This window comes from Phaseolus vulgaris, chromosome 7, assembly GCF_051622355.1.
Source record: "Phaseolus vulgaris cultivar YP4 chromosome 7, ASM5162235v1, whole genome shotgun sequence".
Classification (NCBI taxonomy): Eukaryota; Viridiplantae; Streptophyta; class Magnoliopsida; order Fabales; family Fabaceae; genus Phaseolus; species Phaseolus vulgaris.
In genome coordinates, this window is record NC_143504.1 from 21,284,031 (window position 1) to 21,303,558 (window position 19,528).

Genomic DNA, 19,528 nt, shown 5'->3' on the forward strand with positions numbered 1-19,528 from the left:
TCTGGATTATTGATTGCTTGATTCTTGTAAGAACCTTAAGTAGAGAAAGAGTGGTAAAAGGCAGTGTGATCATTAGAAAAAAAAGCCTTATTGTGTGAAACACGAGTGTTGAGTGTAAACACGTGAGAAAGTGGTGTGAGGCCCAAACTTATTGTTATTTGTAATCTGTTTACTTGAGCATGGCAGGGGAACCGTCAGATAGTGGACTGTCTCAACTACAGATGCAAGCCTTAACACAACACTTGGAAAGGATAATGAAACAACAAAGTGATGGACTCCATGAGAGGTTGGATCAAATGGAGCAAGCACAACAAGTAAATCCAGAAAGTAGAGGAGGAGATAGGAGGAGGAGAAGAGAAAATGATGGAGAACAAAGAACTCTGAGAATTGATGGAATAAAATTAAATATTCCCACATTCAATGGGAAAAGTGATCCTGATGCTTACTTGGAGTGGGAAATTAAAGTAGAGCATGTGTTTGCTTGCAATGAGTATAATGAGGAGCAGAAGATGAAGTTGCAGCAGCTGAATTTTCACATTATGCCTTAACTTGGTGGAATAAATACCAAAGGGAGAGAATTAGATATGAGGAACCCATGGTGAATACTTGGACAGAAATGAAAAGGATAATGAGGAAGAGATATATTCCAACAAGCTACAATAGGGATTTGCAACTCAAACTTCAAAGAATGACTCAAGGGAATAGAAGTGTGGAGGAGTATTTTAAAGAGATGGAGGTGACCATGATTAGAGTTGGAAAGAATGAAGAAAATGAAGCAATAATGGCAAGATTTTTGAATGGATTGAATCATGATATTAGGGATGTTGTGGAGCTGCAAGAGTATGTTGACATGAAAGAGTTGTTGCCCAAGGCTGACCAAGTAGAACAACAATTCAAGAGGAAGGGAATCATGAGGAGTTCTAACAATAATAAAAATTTCAATTGGAAGGATAAGGCGATGAAGGATAAAGGAGTTCCCTCAAGTTCAGTCACATCTTCAAGTGGGAAGTCACCTCATAGATATAGTAACTCACCATCTAAAAGGAAAACAAGTGAGGTAAAATGTTTCAAATGCTTGGGAAGAGGACATTATGCTTCAGAATGTCCAACAAAAAAGAATATGATCAGTTTATCAAAGACACAAATAGTCAGTGAACCTTCAAGTGAAGAAGAGAAGGAAGAGGTAGAGGTGGAGTTGGATGCATTGGAGGGTGATTTATTGATGATTCGGTCGGTCATCGGTTTGGGATGGCCACGTGGGCTGTTCTTAGTGGGATAGGTGGGCCAAGGAAGTTGATGTGTCTTGAAGAGGGTGATCAGGCGGAGATCAGAGATCGAAGAGGTTATGCGTTCTACGGTACCATGCATGAGAGTGGTCTAAGGGAGCTAGCATTTGGTCGGTGATTGAACCTCTCTCGGCCCGTAACATGCATGGGGCAGAACAGAGGTGATCGTCCATGCGTTAGGTAATACCTGGTATGCGCGCTTGCCCAAGTCGCACCTGGTACCTACGCAGAGGTTGCACGAGACATCCAATGGAAGAAACACGCTAAGTTACTTCGTGCACGAACAACGTGGGAGCGCAGCAGATTATATAAAGGCATTCCGCGTTCATTACAGGGGTACGCTTTCATACGAACAAGTGTCTAGTTTTCGCACAAAGAGGAAAGAGAGAATCACAGAGTGCACGAGTCTCACAGAGATTCAGAGTACACGATTCTTTGGTGGTCTTGTTCACTGACTTGCGGAAGGTGGAGTTAGATGTAGCGGGACCTTCAACAATCAAGTCACCGGTAAGATCATTTGGCGCCCACCGTGGGGCCCGTGTGAAATTGTGATCCCATCCACTGTGCTGCCAGATTTCGTGTGTTCTTAAGATTCTTTGTCGCAAGAATGAGGAAGACAAGGCAAACTACACCCACGCCATCCGTCGAAGAAGGAGCTGTGACGATGGTGCAAGTCTTGGAGATAATGCGCGCGCTACAAGATGATGTGGCGACGTCAAGAATGGCGCAAGAAAGGATGCAAGCGGACTTGGCTACATCGCAAGGCAGGATCGAAGATTTGAACCGAGTTAACGAAGAATTGCACCAGTCTTTACAGGCACATAAAGAGAGGGTGGCGGAGGAAGGAGTGGCACCACCACCATCTCCCCCCAGGACCTTCCCCATGCCATTCTCGTCTGAGATAATGGGTGCAGTTGTGCCACCAGGCTTGGTGGGGGTGAAGGCCTCATTCACAGGGGTAGAGGATCCAGAAGCACACCTGACAGCGTTCCACACTCAGATGATGCTTTCTGGAGGCTCAGATGTCGTATACTGCAAGGTATTCATGAGCACCCTGAGCGGGATTACGCTAGAGTGGTTCGTGAGCCTGCCAGACGGCCACATCACTTCGTTTCAACAATTCTCAAAGTTGTTCAGGGAGCAGTATATCGTGAACAGGGCACTCCCAGTGGTGTCGTACGATCTCTTCGATGTGCGCCAGAACCAAGGTGAGTCCCTCCGGGATTACCTTAGCCGTTTTGGGGCGCAGGTGGTGAGGCTGCCCAGCAAAGATGAAGATATGCTGGTGCACGCGTTCAAGAAAGGGGTTCTTGCAGGCCCCTTTAGTGAGTCTTTGATCAAGCATCGCCCCAGCACTTTCGCGGAGATTAGGCGTCGTGCTGTGGCGCACATTACTGCAGAAACAGCGGTTTTTGAGAAAAGGGAAAGCGCGATCCCTAACAAGTCGCGCGCATGACCAAGCAGGACTCAGCAGCCGATGAGGGTGCACGAGGCCAAAGAGGGAAAGAGGGCTCAGGGAAAACCTCGCCCTTACGAGCCTCGAAGGGACCAGAATGGGGGGCGCACGAGGGAGAGTAACGCACCCCCCCAGGTTTGATTTTGTGGTGGAGCTGGCGGAGTTGATCGCCATTCCAGCCATAACAGCAAGGCTGCGAGCACCGGAGAAGACCGACAGGGTGCTGGGGCGAAAGAAAGACGTATGGTGTGAGTTCCATCAGGCTTATGGCCACCCACTCCGCGCGTGCTTGGCGTTGAGACACCAACTCGCGGAGTTGGTAAAAAACGGTTTTCTAAGTGATTACTTGCGAGAGCTGCATGGTGATCAGGTATCGGGGGCCCCAGCAGGGGATCCGCAGCACGAAGTACCGGTGCACGGGGAGGTGCACATGATCGCGGGAGGTTTCTCTGGGGGAGGATGTACGGCCTCTCAGAGAAAGAAGTACGCGCGGTCGGTGTTGGCAGTCGACTCGGCGGAGGAGGATCACTCCCCCGACGTTGACATCGTCTTTACCAAAGCTGATCTCCGGGACGTTGTGCCTCACGACAACGACCCAATAGTTATCTCCCTTGTCACGGCAGGGAGGAAGGTGCACAGGGTCCTCATGGACCACGGAAGCTCGGCAGACGTGATGTTCTGGCCGACGTTCAGCAAACTGCAGCTGTCCCATGACCATTTGAAGCCATACCCGGGGTGTTTGTATGGTTTCGCAGGGGACCAGATAAAGGTGCGGGGCTTTGTGGAGCTGAGGACCACATTCACGGATGGTGCCACAGCCCGCACTGAGAAAATTAAGTACTTGGTGGTCAATGCTCCGTCCGCTTACAACATACTGTTGGGAAGACCGACGCTCAACAGGTTAGGAGTCGTACCATCGACAAGGCACATGAAGGTAAAGATGCCTTCGATGGAGGGGGTAATGGTTACCATTAAATCGGACCAAAAGGAAGCCCGTCGCTGCTACGAAAATAGTTTCAAGCAGCGGAGAAGCGTGTGCCATGTTACCACGACGCCGCCACCAAGGTTGGACGAGGGAAGAGCGGAAGTCGCGACGTTGGTAAGAGGCACGCACGACGACGTGGAGATGGAAGAAGCGATGCTTGGGGGCATGGGAAGTGCCCAGGATGAAGCTGAGAGGGCGAGAGGGATCACGCCTCGCGAGTCTGGGATAGCGAGGGCGGTCATCGCCAGAGAGAGAAGACCCCACCTGGCCGAGGGGTGGGTGGAGGCGGAGATCGGGGGAAGAGGGTTCAAGCTGGGAGGACAGCTCGACGAGGACACGCGACGACAAATCTCCGGGGTAATTGAGAAGAACATGGGCGCATTTGCGTGGTCAGCCTCGGACATGCCGGGCATTGACCCGGACTTCCTCTGCGATCGCCTCGCAATGGATCCCCAGGTCCGACCGGTGCGCCAAAGGATGAGGAAGTACAATGAGGAAAAGAGGCAGGTGATTCACGAGGAAACCCACAAACTCTTGGCCGCGAGGCATATCAGGGAAATCCAGTACCCAGAGTGGCTGTCCAATGTGGTGCTGGTGAAGAAGTCAAATGGCAAGTGGAGGATGTGCGTGGATTTCATCGACCTCAACAAAGCATGCCCCAACGACTCCTATCCCCTGCCTAGCATTGACGCCCTGGTGGATAGTGCGTCAAGATGCCAGCTGATGAGTTTCTTGGACGCTTTTTCGAGTTACAACCAGATCAGGATGCACCCGTCGGATGAGTGCAAGACCGCGTTCATGACCGAGCGATCTTGCTACTGTTATAAGGTAATGCCGTTCGGTTTGAAGAATGCGGGGGCCACCCGCCAAGTACGGGTTGAAGCTCAACCGAGAGAAATGTATCTTTGGTGTGGAAGCGGGGAAGTTTCTAGGCTTCCTCTTAACAGAACGAGGGATTAAGGCGAATCCCGAGAAATGTGCGGCGATCATGGCAATGAGGAGCCCAGCGTCGGTGAAGGAGGTGCAGCAACTCACCGGTCGGCTGGCGGCATTGTCGCGATTCATGTCCGCCGGAGGGGAGAAGGGCCATCCTTACTTCCAATGTCTCAAGCGAAACAGCAGGTTCGTTTGGATCGAAGAATGTGAGGAGGCATTTGTTAAGCTTAAAGAATATTTGGCAAGCCCGCCAGTGCTGTGCAAGCCACAGACGGGCGCCCCTCTTCGTTTATACTTTGTTGTAACAGAGAGGGCGGTCAGTTCGGTTCTGGTCCAAGAGCAGGAACAGGTCCAGAGACCTATCTATTTTGTGAGCAAGGTGTTGTAGGGCCCTGAAGTAAGATATCAGGCTCTGGAGAAGGCAGCTTTGGCGGTGGTGTTCTCGGCAAGAAGGCTACGTCACTACTTTCACAGCTTCACGGTTGTAGTGATGACTGATCTTCCCATCCAAAAGGTGCTGAAAAAGCCGGATGTAGCCGGAAGAATGGTAAAGTGGGCCGTAGAATTATCTGAGTTTGATATCAGATACGAACCCCGAGGACCGATCAAGGGGAAGGTGTTCGCGGATTTCGTCGTTGAGTTGTCATCGGGCGACGCACCGCTAGAGGGCTCGTTTTTCCGATGGGTCTTATCGGTGGACGGATCCTCAAACTAACAGGGGAGTGGCGCGGGGGTCATCCTAGAAGGCCCGAACGGTGTACTGATCGAGCAGTCCCTGCGTTTCGCCTTCAAAGCCAGCAACAACCAGGCGGAGTACAAGGCCCTAATCGTCGGAATGCTGTTGGCAAAGGAGATGGGAGCGAGAAGGTTAATGGCCAAAACCGATTCCCTGTTGGTCACTGGGTAGGTAACGGGGGAATTCCAGGCCAAAGACCCACAGATGGCTGCATACCTCGAGTATGTGCGCACCTTGAAGGTGTCCTTTACAGCGTTTGAATTGATCCACGTACCAAGGGAACAAAATGCTAGAGCCGACTTGCTCGCCAAGCTAGCCAGCTCGGGCAAGGGGGAAGGCTGAGGACCGTCATCCAGGAGACGCTGAAGGTACCTCGCGCGTTCGTAACAGACAACCAAGTGCTGCAGGTGTGCTATTCTCGCGAGCGTGCCACGATCGGTCATCGGTCTCTCACCCAGGAAACCTTGAGAGCACCGGGAGTGAGAGCGCGACCGACGAGATCCAACGAGGTGATGGAGCTTGACGCCGCTGGAAGGGTTGACACGTGGATGACACCATACCAGCGGTATTTGGCAGATGGGGTGCTTCCGCTGGAGCCGGTGGAGGCAAAGAGAATAAAGAAGAGCTCGAGCAAGTTCACTCTCATCGATGGGGACCTCTTCAGATTCGGGTTCACCCATCCGGTGTTAGTATGCGTGCACGGGGAGCAGTGCACGAGGCTTATGTCAGAGCTCCACGAGGGAATATGTGGGAGCCACGTCGGTGGTCGTGCCCTGGCGGGTAGAGTTCTCCGTGCAGGGTACTACTGGCCAACGCTGAGGGAAGATTGCGTGGGTTATGCTCAGCGATGCAAGCAGTGCCAGCAACATGCAGACTGGCACAAGGCGCCCCCCGAAGAACTGAGGTCGATTCACAGCCCCTGGCCATTCCACACGTGGGGAATCGACATTTTGGGACCTTTCCCCCTGGCGATCAAGCAGATGAAGTTCCTGATTGTCGCCATCGAGTATTTCACGAAGTGGGTGGAGGCAGAGCCAGTCGCGCAGATCACCGCTCACAAGGTTCAACAGTTCGTGTGGAAAAATATCGTGTGCCGTTTCAGAGTACCTAAGCGTCTGGTTTCCGACAATGGCACCCAGTTTACGAGTCATCATCTGAGAAACCTATGCGAGGAGGTGGGAATACAACAGGTGTTCGCCTCGGTAGAACACCCTCAAACAAACAGGCAGGTGGAATCGGCCAACCGAGTGCTGCTCAGAGGGCTGAAGAGAAGGATAGAAAGGGCCAAAGGAACATGGGCGGAAGAAGTTCCCAGGAACGTATGGGCCTATCACACCACTCCGCAATCCAGCACCCATGAGACACCTTTCAGCTTGGTCTATGGGTCAGACGCTATGATTCCCGTGGAGATACAAGAAAATTCACCAAGATTTCTGAATTTCGTGGCCGAGAAGTCCAACGAGGAGAGAAAGGTGAACCTAGACCTTTTGGACGAGATACGAGAAGAAGCCAGGGTCAGCGTTGAAGCTATAAAGAGAAGGGTGGAGCGAAGGCAGAACTCCAAGGTGAGGCAAAGGCAGTTCCAGGAGGGAAATCTGGTTATGAGGAAAGCACATCAGCACGAGTTAGAAAATAAGTTGTCTCCCAAGTGGACCGGCCCGTTCAGAGTGGTGGAGGCATTGGAGAACGGCGCTTACCGGCTGGAGACCTTGGATGGGGGGGCGATCCCCCGGACATGGAACGCCACGCATTTAAAATTCTACTTTAGTTAAAATGTTGTAGTGAAGCCGCGCTTTTGCGCCAGGGCAAACAATGTGAACAAGTTCAAGGGAAAGCCCTTTTCCCAGGAATAAAAAGGGTTATCAGTATAAAGTTTGTGAAGTTTTGAATTTAAAATCCTCCTCGCCCCAGGCGCGAGCGTAGGTGATCAGTTAGGCCTCCCTCGCCCCAAGCGCGAGTGTGGGCAACCGATTCAAATCCTCCTCACCCTAGGCGTGAGTGCAGGCAGTTAGGTTCGAAACGCCAGGGGCGCTAGTAAGCCCAAAAAAGGGAAAGGAAGGATTCGAGAAACGCCTTTACCCAAGTGGCATAGCGTCAATATTGGCTCGGTAGAACTCTTAGTCAAATCCCTTCTCACCCAAGGAGTGAGAAGATGGTAGTACCACCCGAAGCTCTGAGGAGCGATGGCCTTGGGGCAGGTAAGAGAGGTTGTCGAGAAACAGTCTTCCTCCCAAAGCAAGGCATCATCCTAGACCGATCGGTGTGGAAGTCCTCTATGCACTTAGCGCTGGAGCGACAGAGCAATCTAGAAAGGTATAAGGCGGAAGCGAAGGCGCGATGACCGATGAGAAGGTGGTTGCAGTGGTTGAATCCGATCATTGTTGGTTGAAGCATTGCTTAAAAAGTTTCAGACAAAGTTCTTACGCCAGATCAGTTATCAAGGGTTGCTCGTTGTGATCGAGGTTATAGATAAAAGAAGTTCAAATACAGTTAAGGTTTGATACCAAGCTCGCGTAGGTAAACAGTTAATCGCGCATGACAAGAGATAAAGGCAAGGAGGTACACAACCAAACAAGCAGTAACAGGAAAGAGGAATTTAATATCTACAGTCTGAGTTTTCACAAGACAAATGTTATGAGCAAAATAAAGAAAGCCACATCAAAGGCAATCAAGGACGGACGACCTTGCCATCCACCACCTCAAATTCTATGGATAGTTGGGAGCGGTCGACCTCTGGGAAGGCGCACTTGAGTTGCTCAAGAGCGAAGTCAAAACCCTCAGCGAAGGTGTCGGCCGCCTCTTCCCATAGCTTGTCCTTCTCGGCCTCGAACCCAGCTTTGTCGGTCTCGAGCGCAACCTTCTCGGTGGTCAGGGTGGCAATGGTCGACTCGGCTTCTTTGAGCTTTCGATCGCTCGCGGCAAGAGCCTCCGTCAAGTTCGCATTCTGTTGACGCATGTAGGCGGTTTCGGCCTCGAGTTGGATGGCCTTACCCGTAGTTTCCAGCAGCTGAAAATCAAGGGCGGCGACGGCATCCCCCATCAGCATCTCAGTCTTGATGGTCTCTTGGACTTGTTGGACGCATGCCATTTTGGATTCCTCCAGCATGCCCCTCAGCATGCCATTAGTATCTTGCAAAGCCTCATAGTCACTTTGCAGTGACTCCTGTTGGCCAAGCAGCTCCTTCACCTTACCCTCTAGCTTTTCGAGGCGGCGGTGTTGCGTGGAAAACTCCAAGGAGAGCACCATCTGACGGGCCAGATGGAGGTCCACCTCACTCGAGCTCCACTTGACCACCTCTTGATTTTGCAGTAGCTGCTTGGTCAGGCGGAGAACCTTGGGGAGTCCCTCGGAGTTGGGGCTCGTCGCTTGGAAGGAACTCTCACCACCACCCTCAGTGGTGGTGGCAGAGTCTTGGGGGTGCGGTGATAGCAAGGGGCGAGGGGTTCCCTCCGAGCGCGCGATCCCACTCCCAGCTGCTTGAGTCGGAGGGGGTGACTTTGCTGGGGTGGGGAGGAAAGGGGGGCTGGTGATGGAGGGCGCTCGGGGGAGGCATGAGCCTGAGGAAGCGGGTTGACATCATCCTCGGGGCCCTCAGTTCCCCTCCTTTTTTGTTGGACCAAAGGGGACCTAGAGCTTTCCTCCTCAACAGTTATAACGGTGGTAGGGGCCTTTCCCAACCGTTTTCTCTTCTTGTCGCCCCTGGTCTCACGCCCTTCAGCTGGCGCGACCGAGATGGGGGGAGCGCGAATGGGTTCGGCGATCGCCTCCACCTCAGAAGGGGTCTCAGCAGCCCGTCGGCTCCTGGCAAGAGCAAGCAGCCTTTGCCGCCTTTCCTTGTCGGAAGTCATATCTGCATCAATTCAACATAACGAAGGGTTAGCATACCAAGGCTCAAGAAAGCAAGCAGTTCAAACACAGAAAGGTAGTTAGCAGGTGTATGCATGAGGGGCATGTTGGGAAATAACGAATGGAAAGCCCTGGAGAGTGGCAGGTAGAAGAGGAAAAGAGGAAACAAACCGATGTATCTTTCGATCTTTTCAGCATCGAACTCATGCTTGATAATGGTGGAAGAACCAAACTTGGCGCCTAAGCCGGAGAGGAGGCCGCACAGCTTGCGCTCGTAGGGGGCCATGGTCTCCAAGCCTCGGGGTTTCCTAAACTGCACCTTAGGAACCCAGTAGAGGGGAAATCCCTCGAGAAGGGAGGGGCTGTGTCTGTTGGAAATGATCATGTAAAATCTGCCTTTCCAATCCTTGAAAGACTGCTGGTACAGACCCAAGATCACCCTCCCTGTCACACCGTTTAAGCTGACCCACGATCTATCACCCGGGTTCTTAGCCTCGAAGAAGTAGAGGAAGACGTCGGTCGATGGAGGGTGCCCAAAGTGGTTGCATAGGATTTCGAACGCCTGGATGAAGCCCCAAGCGTTCGGATGAAGTTGGCAAGGGGCAACGTTTAGTTCAGTGAGGAGCTCCTTCATGAAGAAGGTGAAGGGTAGGCGGAGGCGCAACCTCTTAAAGATAGTCGAGTAGATGAATGTAAAGGGCATCCCGTTGGTGGCCCTATCATCTACGCAAATGGGCATGCCTTGGGGGGGAATGTGCACGCCCAGATTTCGGTCGTCCTCCCTGTCGATGGTGCATGAAGGCTCATCCTCAACACCTTTCAGCAGGGTGGCGAGGTGATCGGCTGGGAGCTGGCTGGATGTTTCGGCGAGTAAGTGGAGGGGAGCCCACTTGTACGCTTGCGCGTAGTCTTGTGGGGCGAGCGTCGCCCTGGGTTGTGTACTTGCCGAGGGAGTTGCGCTTGTTGAGGGCGACGAAGGTGCACTGGTGGAAGGCTGTGCACCGGAAGACGAGGCAAGGCGCGCGGTGGTTTTTGTGCGAGCCATTGTCCGTAACTACAAGGGAGAAGGAAAAAGGTGAGGAATCAATAAAAAAACTAGAGAAAGATGAAGGGAGCAAATGCTATGGTTCGAAGGGGTAGAGAAATGACAGCGATGAAGAGAAAGAAGAAGCGGAACACAGAAAAACCAGAAGAGGTCTTAGTACAGTACAGAAGAGGGAAAGGTGACCCATGATGCATACATGATGAAGTTTTTGAGCAATACAATCGGTAGAAAATGTTCAAATACGCCATAGAGAAAGAAAGGGAGTACCTTTTTGTGATCGCTGATGATTTCTAGAAGCCTGAGAATGGAGAAAATGAATCGCAGAAGGAGGGTTCGAGAGGTTGCAGAGAAACGTGTTGGGGAAGATAATGGAACAGTAGAGGCGCGTAAGTTTTTGAATAAGGGAACTGCAAACGACGCTTCACGCTGGCCGTTGATGCGCACACGTGTTGCGAGATTAGGGAAGGAAAGCGTAACGTCACTTAACGCAGCACGTGATGTGGCACGTGACGTGGCGTCACTTGCCACGTGGCCACCGAGAACGAGCACTTAGCCTTTTCGCTGAGAACGAGTACGCAGCTCAAGACTGGGGGGCTTGTGATTCGGTCGGTCATCGGTTTGGGATGACGTCAGCGACTGATGGCCACGTGGGCCGTTCTTAGTGGGACAGGTGGGCCAAGGAAGCTGATGTGTCTTGAAGAGGGTGATCAGGCGGAGATCGGTGGTCAGGCGGAGATAAGAGATCGGAGAGGTTATGCGTTCTACGGTACCATGCATGAGAGTGGTCTAAGGGAGCTAGCATTTGGTCGGTGATTGAACCTCTCTCGGCCCGTAACATGCATGGGGCAGAACAGAGGTGATCGTCCATGCGTTAGGTAATACCTGGTATGCGCGCTTGCCCAAGTCGCACCTGGTACCTACGCAGAGGTTGCACGAGACATCCAATGGAAGAAGCACGCTAAGTTACTTCGTGCACGAACAACGTGGGAGCGCAGCAGATTATATAAAGGCATTCCGCGTTCATTACAGGGGTACGCTTTCATACGAACAAGTGTCTAGTTTTCGCACAAAGAGGAAAGAGAGAATCACAAAGTGCACGAGTCTCACAGAGATTCAAAGTACACGATTCTTTGGTGGTCTTGTTCACTGATTTGCGGAAGGTGGAGTTAGACGTAGCGGGACCTTCAACAATCAAGTCATCGGCAAGATCAGTTGATGATTCGAAGGCTTATGGGAAGCAAAATGCAAGCTTTGGACCAAACCCAAAGGGAAAATATTTTCCATACTAGATGTTCCATTCAAGGGAAAATATGTTCACTCATAGTTGATGGAGGAAGTTGCACCAATGTAGCTAGCTCAAGACTAGTTACCAAATTGAATTTGGAGACAAAACCGCACCCAAGGCCATACAAGCTTCAATGGCTTAGTGAAGATGGAGAGATGACAGTGAGTAAGCAAGTGGAGGTGCACCTATGCATAGGACAACATAATGACAATGTCTTGTGTGATGTGGTTCCAATGGAGGCAACTCACATTTTGTTAGGGAGGTCGTGGCAGTTTGACACCAAGGCTATTCATGATGGTTTCACCAATAAAATCTCTTTCATGCAGAATAATAAGAAGATCATTCTCAAACCCCTATCTCCTAGAGAGGTGTGTGAGGATCTAATCAAATTGAGAGAAAAGAGAGTCCAAGAGAAAAGAGAGATTAGTGAAACACCTAAACAGAGCAAGAGTGAAACACTTAAAAAGAGAGAAACACATGAGAGAAAAATGAGTGGATTACTGAAAGTGAATGAAGTGAAGAAGTTGCTACTTTCTAGCAAACCTCTTTATTTACCTTATTGCAAAAACAACACTTTGGTTGCTGACCATTCTAACCAAATTAATTTTCTTCCTAGTGTTGATTTTGTTTTGCAGGAAATCCAAACTCAAGTTGAAGAATTGATGAACAAAGGATGGGTACAAGAGACCATGAGCCCATGTGTTGTTCCAGTAATTTTGGTGCCTAAAAATGATGGTTATTGGAGGATGTGCACAGATTGTAGAGCACTCAATAACATTACCATTAAGTATAAACACCATATTCCCAGGTTAGATGATTTAATGGATGAATTGTATGGTGGTTGTATATTTTCAAAAATTGACTTAACAAGTGGTTGCCATCAAATTAGGATTAGGAATGGGAATAAATGGAAAACTGCCTTTACAACAAAATATGGATTGTATGACTGACGTGTATTGCTATTTGGGCTAACAAATGCCTCAAGCACTTATATGAGATTAATAAACTATGTTTTGAGAGAATTTTTGGACAAATTTGGTGTGGTGTATTTTGATGACATCTTGATCTATAACACTAGTTTGGAATTACATGAGGAACATTTGTGTGTTGTTTTAAATGTTCTTGGAACAGAAAAGTTGTATGCTAATCTTGAGAAATGCACATTTTGTACGGAACAAATTGCATTCTTGTGTTTTGTGGTAAGTTCCAAAGGAATTCATGTAGATTATGAAAAGGTGACGGCTATCCAAGAATTATGTTTACATCATGTTGAGTTTGCTTACAATATGGTTGTTGACAACACATCGAATTGTGATCCATTTGAAATTTTGTATGGATTAAATCCTTTAACTCCAATAGATTTGTTAACTATGCCTAACATTTCTGTTTTAAAGCATAAAGATACACAGGCTAAGGTTGACTATGTGAGAAAGCAACATAAAAAGGTTGAAGAACAAGTTGAAGGTCTCGAGATGGGGTATGGGTACACATGAGGAAAGAAATGTTAACTACAAGTGTTAGAAATGATTAATGATGAAGCTTTGGATTTAACTTCAAGTCTTTTTCAAGAGGAAGGGAATGATGCGGACATCCTCCAAGGTCTTTCTCAAGAAGGAGGGAATGATGCGGACATCCAAGCCCAAGGGCCACGGACAACAAGATTAGAATATTAAAATAAAATAATATTATTTTATTTGGAGTTAGGATTTTGAACTCAAGACCAAGTACAGAGTATTAACCTAACCACTAGGACAAATGATCATTCTTGAAATATAAGGATTGTAGTATCGTCTTATTTTCTTACAAACAAGAAAAGACCTTTGTAATTTATACACTGTTGAAACTCAGAATAGGGACGAATATTTTGATAATTTTAGAGAGTGTTTCTCTGCTAGGGTTTTTCCCTGTATCTTGCGATCTTATCAAGAATCCAACAATTCTTGTGGCGATCATCCTTAGGCTTATCAAACTTTGTTTGTGGCGCCTTCCTTTATCCAGGTTTTTATTGTTACTGTTTTGAATTTATTCCGTTCTGTAACCCTAAATTCCCAATTTTATTGTCATGTCTATTTGGATTCATATCACCTCTCAAGGAACATTATGTCCATCTCAACATCTTTCATGAGCATTGAGACACTTGAGGCATACGACTTAATCATAAATGACCAACAATACTTGTAAAATTCTTGAGTCACCCTGCTATATACCCATTCATACGTTAATCGATGTGGGAGATCGCTCTCGGTTATCTCAATCGTGAGGTTCACAACCCTACCAAGAGCATCACATGAATATAATTTTATTCACATTTTAAAGTTTTAATCATAGATTCTTGGACTATAATCATGAATAAATCCACTATTTTTTATTGAGATTCATCTAATTGGATTTATTTTGATCTTAACTGTTATTTATGATAATCTTATGTTTTAGTCGCAATAAACGGTCTAATATTTCTTAGAGGAAGCAATTTGCTTAGATGGTCAGACTTAAGCGTCTATCAATGCGAGTAAGCCGAATCATGTAAAAATCCAAGTTGCTTCCTTGAATCAAAATGGGAAACAAAATCTGAGTTAAATAATTAAAGAATAAAATCTTTAATATCTCATAAACAGAATTGGAAGCAAATCTTCTGTAGGGATATTCTCTCGAATTTAAGAAATTAAAAATCCCCTTTTTAACAAACCAAAATTAGAACAAATCTCCTTTGAATATATTGTTCAAGTAAATCTTCTACAAATAGCATTAGGTTCAATTATATAATCAATGCGCAAATCTGAACAGAGTTTGGAAACAAAATATTTGGAAGAGAAGAAAGAACGATATCTAGAACTAATTGGGAAAGAAGATATCTACTTGATAAATTGAAACAAAGAAAAGAAATATTTGATGATTGGTAAAAAATATCTTGAGACCAATTTGAAATTCAATTTTGTGCCAAAGAATAAATAATATAAAAAAAAAACTTGAGTTTGACAGTGGCGGGGGGAAGGCGACAAAGCGTTAGTTTTTTCATAGTTTTTATTTTCTTTATTGTAATCCTTTCATTTTGACTCCATATGGAGTGTTAAACTCCTTAGTATTGACTCTCTTGTCATTTTAGAATGAATTTTGAGGTTTTTGTTCAAAAAAAATTTATTCTTAAATTTTCTATAACAGATTGTAATTTATTGTTGGTCTTTTTGAAATCTGGTTTCTGTCAAAAGAATTGTTTTTGAATGCTTGTTGAGATTCAGTTCTTTTCTTTAACTCAAGTTCTTGATTAATTCACTTTATCTTAATCAATCTCTTGTTTACTTAATTCAAGAGGTAAAAGATAAACATCTCATGATTGGAACTATGTTTTGCTGAGAAGATTCTGTTGAATTTGTTTGACGTTTGTTTAATTAAGTTTGGCAATGTGTGAGGATTGAAAGAGTAAAAATCTTAAGAAAAATGATGAATTCGTTGTCGAATAAACTTGAGAGTAAACTTGTTTCCTTTTACCATTTTATAATCTCTACTTTATTTTTCTGCTCAACAACCCCAACCCCCTTTTACTTTTGATATTGCTTGCATATGAAGTATGAACATTGATTTACTGATTTTAGCATTGGATTTGTTAGGAAACGACTTGAGGTCATCTGACATTCTCTATACTATCATCTCTTTGGTGTTAGACAATATAGCACTGCGTTAGATGGTCTCCATTGAAATAATCTTAATTTGACTGCTAAATGATAACTATCATTTCACCTCGGCAATTTCCCATTTCAGAGGCCAAACTCTCACACACAATGGCCACTAATAGACGTAAACCCACAAGAAATACCCATCCGCAGAATATGACACACTCGATGAGGAAGACATGACTAAAATTATATATCTCATTTCTTCAAACTAGGACACAAAGAAAAAAACTATAGACATTTAAGATTAAGGAGTCACCTTTATTTATAGGCTGCAAATGGTGATACCCAATCGTCGCACCTCTTCGCCTCCCAACCCTTAGATCTTTCTACCAACAACGGTCACGATTATACTACACAGGAACCGCAGGGGCAACAACCTTTGATCCTTCCCAAGAAATCTACAATCCACGTGGCCTCGAACCTAGGGAGCTACAAGCAATAATTGACAACAGCTAATAGGAAGACAAGAAAACGATGAAGGGAGGGGAAGGATAAAATAGCCTATATTATATATATATATATATGTATATATATGTCTATATATGTATATATATATATATATATATATATATATATAACACATACACATCATTCCGATAACATCTCCAAAGACTAAGCTCTCAAGGTTGAGGTCTATCAAGCCTAGGGCCCTAGTGTGTTGTACATGGCCGAGACGTACGACCAAGATGTACTATATTAGATTGAGTTATATATATATATATATATATATATGTATGTATGTATGTATATATATGTATATATGTTCTCGCCGGCTCGAGGTCGGTCGACATCTGGATGACCTTCTAGTGGTCTCCTTTCAAGATCTAGCGATTCAACCTCTAGAGAATGAGGGAGACTCCTCTTGCGATGACACTCTAACGCTCAAGTTAGTAAGAGTGCAAAATATTGTGTATGTAAGTGAATATAGTGCATATATGTGAGTTGAGATACTCCTTATGAGTGGTAATCTATTTATAAGCCTTCATGGGCTTGGATCTTTGACACTGCTTTCTCCAGGTTTTAATGTGGCATATTATGGTGTATTTTCAAAAAATATGAATATCATGTATATAAATAAGATTATTTTTATTTTGTAATATAATTGGAACATTTATGTAATATAATAAGAGATATTGAGTAAGTAAATTAGAGCATTCAAAGAGGTCAGGATATTGTGCATCAAAATCACGTTAATTGTGCATTAATAAGATTGATTCCCATAATATATTTATCTAAATTAATTTTATTACACTTAAATAATTATGTGGGGATTTATAATAATAGTCCCAAAAATCACGGTAACCTTGGCCTTGGGCCACCTGGCGGGTCAGACTAATCGGTACATGATCAACCAAAACCCGGAACGGTACAAAGCCCCCCAACCTTGAGCTGAGCGAGCGAGACGAAAATGCTTGTAAAAAACATTTGCGACTAAGTCAAACTGTTAAATACATTTATCTTGAAAAGTAAAATAAATTTTATGCAATAATAATAAGTTAAAACCGAACATGATCAACACATGGCATAGGTAGTTGTCAAAGTTGTTTGTGGCTAAGTCTGATCGCTTGTTGGATCAATATTTGAAAAACAATATATTTTTAAGCAATAAATCAAGTTTAAAGTCAAACCTTTTAGGCCCACATATTCGATCTGATTTGGTTTTGGTCGGACTGCTCGGGTCCGAGTTGGAGGCAACTAGATTCAAAACTCTAGGTTGTATTTGATCGAACTACTCAGGTCCGAAGTGATGGCATCTAGATTTAAAACTCTGAGTTGTCGTTGATCGCAGACTCCTCGTGTCCAACTGGAGACAACCAAATTAAAAACATTAGATTATTTTTAATCGAACTACTTAGGTTTGAAGTAATGGAAATCAGATTAAAAACTCAATGGTAAGCCTTTAGGAGGATCTTAAAACACATCTTCATATTCCTTTACCAAATGGTCCAAACATGTGGGACTATCCTTAGCCGACTTACATTCAATAGGTATAGGAATAGCTAAAAAAATAGGCTTGTGAGTAACTATTACCTTTTTAACTTGTTGGGTAGATATGAGAAGACTTCTCTTGGAACTTTGTTTATCATTTTCTTTCTCTCTCTTTTCTCTCATTTTGACTTGGTCCTCATGCACTTCCTTTGGAGAGAGAGACTTAAGAATGACTTTGTGCCCATGGAAGTTAAAAGAAATTTTGTTGGTAAAGCCATCATGAAAATTTTTTCTATCAAATTGCCATGGCCTACCTAAAAGTATATGAGTAGCTTCCATTGGAACAACATCACACAAGAACTCATCTTTATATTTGCCAATGGAAAATGTAATGAGGACTTGCTTTTCACCACTAACTCACCCACCTCACTCAACCATTGTAACTTGTAGGGCTTGGCATGAGAGATGGTAGGCAATCCAAGTTTGTCTACCACTCTTGTGCTTGCCACATTAGCACAACTCCCCCCATCCACAATTAAAGAGCATACCCTATCATTAATAAGACACCTTGAATGAAAAATATTTACTCTTTGAGTTTCGTCAAAAGGTTTTAAAACTTGGCCAAGCATGTGTCTTATTACTAATAGGTCATCCTCATGTGGGCTTTCACTCTCACTCTCACTTGGGGATCTAGAAGGTGAGGAATGTCTAGAAGATTCGGACTCATGCTCACTACCACCTACCCCATCATGCATATACATAGTTCGTTTAGTAGGGCAATTAGAAGCAATATGTCCATAGCTTAAGCATTTAAAACACTTCTTACTAGACGATTTAGGTGGTGATTTAGGCCTAGAATTGGAAGTGGAAGGCTTAGACTCTCTAGGTTTGAAAGTAGAGTCCTTAGAAGGGATAGTTGAAAAAGAGTTATTTTTATTTTTCCAAGAAGAGTGGTAGTAGTTATCTTTAGAAGAATTTTTGAAAGCATTTTTCCTTGCAAGTTGATTTTCAATTTTACTAGCAAGGTGCACCACATTTTCCAAAGAAGAATATTCTTGTAACTCTACCACGTCTTGAATGTCCCTTCGAAGGCCACTCACAAACCTAGCTATCTTAGCTTCCTCACTCTCATCCATATTAACTCGAATTAAAAGCATGTCTAGTTGTTTAAAGTAATCATCCACACTTAGCGTGCCTTGATGAAACCGTTGGAGTTTCAACATTAGGTCTTTCCTAAAGTGTGGGGGTACGAATCTAGCGCGTAAACATGCTTTCAAATCGTTCCAAGAGACCATCGGCGGCCTCTTGTGTAGGTCAATGTCCATGAGATATTGATGCCACCATTGCATGGCATAGTCCAAAAATTCTAAAGAAGCTAATCTAACCCTATGCTCATCTCTAACCCCATTTACATCAAAAATTTGGTCAACCTTAGCCTCCCATCCTAAGTATACATTGGGATCACTTTCACCACTAAAACTAGGAAGTTTTACATTAGGAGAACAAAGGCCAGCCACATGTTGGCGCCTCTCTTCATGGTGATGATGCCTTGGCCGTGCATTGTCTTCATAAAAACCATGAGAAGAATGAGAATGTCTTGAAGAATGCTGAAGAGGAGGATGAGGTCTTCTCTCCCTATTTTGATGGATTTCTTCACGGCTTAACTCCAAACTTTGGAGCCTTGCCTCCATTTGTCTAATCACATCAAGATAATGAGCATTGGATTGCTTGGCATTTTTTAAGTCTTCAAAAAGGGCTGGCTTTTGTGGGGAGCAAGGTTTGGAGGATTCTCCACTAGAAAAATGAGTCATGATAAAAAAATACAAAAAACAGAAACAAACAGTGAAAGAAACTTGTTAGACAAATAAAATGAGATATAGGCTGCTGGAAAAAAATGCCCAAGAAAGTATTTTGTCCTCAACCAAGCCTTTCTTGTGGAATGGAGGAGCTTCAAATGAAACAATGTCACAGCAAACCAACTTACTTAAGAACAAATCTTCCACAAAACTTTTAGAGAACAAAAGGACAAGCAAGAAAAGGTATAAACAAGAAAAGCTAAACCAAAAACAGAAAGCAATGTATGACAAACTGGAAAAGAATATGAATGAAAGACAAGCAAGAAAAAAAAAGGAACTCAATGAATAAAGAAGGCACACTAAAAGAGTCCTAAAGAAAAGTGTTAGAGTAGATTGAAGAAAACAGAAAACAGCTACTGGAAAAAAAAATTTAAATGCAAACTGTGCTATGTTTACAGATTTAACTGGAATGTGAAAAATTAACCTCAGAAACTTCAATGTCTTAACTCAATAATGGCACTGGAATGAGGAAAAAAAAGTAAGCCAATTGAGAGAA

The 19,528-nt window shown here is 45.0% G+C and overlaps 1 pseudogene; it reads left to right on the forward strand.

Annotated features, from left to right (window-relative positions):
- The first annotated feature begins 109 nt into the window (after positions 1–109).
- Positions 110–13,069, forward strand: LOC137816961 (uncharacterized; annotated as a pseudogene).
- The last annotated feature ends 6,459 nt before the right edge of the window (positions 13,070–19,528 follow it).